Source organism: Tinamus guttatus, unplaced genomic scaffold (genome assembly GCF_059628265.1).
Source record: "Tinamus guttatus ecotype Peru unplaced genomic scaffold, ASM5962826v1 Tinamus_guttatus_pri_ptg000067l, whole genome shotgun sequence".
NCBI classification, from domain to species: domain Eukaryota; kingdom Metazoa; phylum Chordata; class Aves; order Tinamiformes; family Tinamidae; genus Tinamus; species Tinamus guttatus.
In genome coordinates, this window is record NW_028288601.1 from 1,605,124 (window position 1) to 1,608,858 (window position 3,735).

The following is a 3,735-nucleotide window of genomic DNA, read 5'->3' on the forward strand; positions in this document are numbered from 1 at the left end:
GGAGAAAAAGCCTTAAAATGTAAAGTGCAGGTTAAAACCAAGTCTCCCTTGCTTTGAGGCTTGCATTCAGCACACTGTCCCCCTACACCCGGGTAAAGGAAAGCTCAGGAGAGCCGGGCGTTCAGAGAGCAGCCTGGGAGCCAACTGAGGCGGCAGCCGCCGAAGTCCCTCTGCTCTGACAAGGGGCAGTTTTATTACCCGCAATTAATCTGCCTCTGCCGAGACTCAGTGGTATTGAAGAAACACTGTGAGAGGTGCTCATGCCCTGCGGGGTTACACAAACCCTTTAGCCCTTCTCAAGGCTTCTGTGATGGTGTATTATTATTATATGTATTTTTTTTTGGTTGAAATCAAGCCTATTTCCCCTGGCTGCCAAACATCTACTGCACAGTATCATGAAAGGCACAGCAGAGAAATCCAAATTGGCCCTTCCTCATGAAACAGGGTCCTCGGCCAGGATCGCTTCAACTGCTCACTGACCAGGGGGTTTTGCATCTGCAATTTTTGTAGTGTGAAGCAGATCATCTCCCCTGACCCTGCACTGACTCTGCTGGGCTGGAGGAGGAGGAACCGCCTGGCACCTGGAGCAAGGGGTGGGAGCAGAGGGCGGGAAGGCGCCTTCAGAACCTGGCGCTCCGTGAGCAGTGGGAGCTGCTGGGAAAGCTCCCCCTTCAGCAGCCATTTTACAACGGCCCAGATCAAGGTAACTCTAACAAGCTGAATTCCCCCTGCTGCAGGAATTTTGGGTTTTTTTAGAGACTGAATATTACATGGTACATATTTAAACATCTGCATTGCCATTATAAAGAAATTCAGTGTTGTTTGAGTAAGAAGTATTTGGTGGTGCTTGTTTCTCATGTGAATTGTTGAGTTACAGACCAGCTTCCACAACAACTAGAGAAGGTAGCAGAGCCACTGCAAATGATCAAAGGCTGCCATTGCGTGTGGTATAAACAGCAGTTTCCTTCAGGTATTCTTCAGGTCCTCTTCTTCTCCCCAAGTTGTAAGGTTTTGGCCATGAAAGGACCAATTTACAGCTACTGAAGCATTGCAAAGGAGCAGCTCTGCAATCTTGGCTCCGCAGTCCAGAACGCTGAAGGATGAGGTGGCTACGGTAGTGCCAGAACCTGAGCAAAACCGGAGCTGTGCACGAGGGCCTCAAACAGCCCCTTTCCTTGATCTGCAGATTTGCAGGAGCAGCCTCTATTCGGAGCTGACATCCTCTGCTTTACTTCTCAGATTGTATTTATTTTAGGGCTTTTCCCCCCCTCCTCTAAAGCAAATAAAGACCTATGTGAGCTCCTGACCACAGCTGTGATACAACTGCACGTACCATACAACTGTATGTACCATAAAGAATTTTCCAACAACACTTTCCCTCGGGATACCTCTCCAAAGCCTAACGACCCCGAAGCATTTTGCAGGGTTATCTTGTGTCTTGCCATACGGATGTAACAGTCCAGGACTGGGCCTGCCCAGGAAACCCCAGCATGGAAGTTCTGGCTCGCGGAGCTGGAGCTGCTGTTCAGCGACTCCGTACGCCGGTTCTGGGCGCAGCCCGGAGAGGAAGACGAGGTGGGAACCGCCGCACGGGCTCGCGCAGCAGCAGCGCTAACCCTGCCGCTCGGCGCCCAGATCCGCGCCCCAGCTCTTGCCAACGCTCAACGCGTCTGACTGCCTCCAGCCCCCACAAAGAGTCACAACGTAGAAATAACTACCCAAACAGCAACCATGCAACCACTTTTGGAACAGAAGGGTCTTTCTAAATTTAATTGCAAACTTGAACTGTGTGCCAGCACAAAGTAAAGTTTCTCCTCTATTTTGTTAGATGGGGTGACTTTTTATTTTTACTTTGTTGCAAAATCTCTGTATATGATTAAAGTACGGACTAAGCTTACACTTTCCCTGGGTGTTTTTACGTTTTTATTTAATCTACAGTAGTCACCTGCTTAACTAGCTGTTTTTAATAAGACAGTGCAAAGAGTTACTCTCTTCCACAGAAGTAGCAGCAGTTTTATCTAAATCTATTCACCACAAAGCAGCAAGAAAGGCTGCTGTCCTTGGAGAATGCTGGCTACAAAAGCTACTGCAGACAACACACACACAGGTCTCAGCTTAGCTCCTGGGAAGTACTGTATGAATGAGGAACCGGCTATAAACCATCCTGCCAGGTTCAGGACTGTTCTAAAGTGAGCATTTGATTCTAACAAGTATTCATGTTAAATACGTGTGCAAGTGCGTCCAAACACTGTAAAAATAGCCATGATTATTACTGATTTACCTTCAAATACACTATACTGCTTCTGTCAATACAAAACTTGCAAAAGACGACTGCCACTCTAAGCATTAAACAGGAATTTGTGCAAGAGAAGTTATGTGGATAATAACGCACCACATAACAAAATTTCCACTTACAGCTTCATATAGTGATTTTACAGTTACTTGAGTAAACCCTACCAGAAAGGCTATTTCACCCTGCTCAAGCTCAGCACAGACGCTCACGGCTTCAGCTCGCAGGCAGCCGGGTTGCTGAACGGCTCCTCCAGCGACTCCGGGAAATCTCAGCCCTGACAGCCGTGACGGCACCTTCGCACTCTGGCCACTTTCTGTGCTTTGTGCTTCATGCTGCCTCACTCTTTCATTCAAAATTAGAGAGTTACATGCTTAAAAAAAAAATCCCAACACAAGCATTCTCTCCGCTTAAATTTTGGCCCTTCAGTTTGTGGCAGTCAATACGCTGCTTGACCCTGAACCTCGTTGATTCCAGTCACCAAAAGAAATGTGTTATTTCCCTTGGAAAGACCACTGCAGTGACAGGAGAGGGCTGGACAAATCATGTATAGATTATGTTTTCAGAGATGTGGTCCATTGTTTTATCCAGACATATTGTAGTCGATCCTTAAAGGAAATTTAGGTAACAAAATATTTCATACAGGCTTCCTCGTAATATCATGAGAAACCTCAGAGTTGTGTTAAGGACTCACCAAGGCAAGAAAGTAACCTGTGTTTTTGCCATCTTCTGTTAAGATGAAGAAAAATTGCACTTCAACCCAGAATCAGATCATTGCTGTAACTGAACTCTTTCTTGCAGAGATGCAGAGCAGCTTTTCCAGTCGCTACCACGCAGCTCTCCAGCCCCCGCAGCAGGCACTGGCAGTCACCTTCCCTCACGCGAGCCCGTCGGGGCAGCTCTGACCAGCAGCAACTCTTCTGGAGACGCTCTGCGAGAGCACATGGGATGATGCTGGCTTGCTTATTTGTACGGCCCATATGCACATTAGCCTACTCTTTATTAACTTATCCACCAAGGCAGCATGCAATATAAAACAAGACAAGAAATTGCATCTCAGTGGAATTAACTTTTATTGAGAAAAAAAAAAAAAAAGTTTACATACAGTTGTAGGTTTTTCCATCCACATTGTCAAACTCCAAAAAGGAGTGGAAACAAAACTTGCTTAACCATTATTGTAATACCAAAAAGGTGGGGTCATTTTTGCTTTTATTTATTTTTGTAAATGAACAGCAAATTATACAACTAATTGCTATGTTCAATAAATAGTTTTTACTCCTGCATTGATTAAGGGGAAATATTCAACAGAGTACAATTAAAAAACAAAAATAAAAAAAAGCTTTAACTTCAAATGTTACCCGCTATGTAGCAGTCTGACAGCTTAATGTAGAAAACAGTCTAAATTTTCAGTGTACAAGAATCTATTTTCCCCAGTCAATCAAATA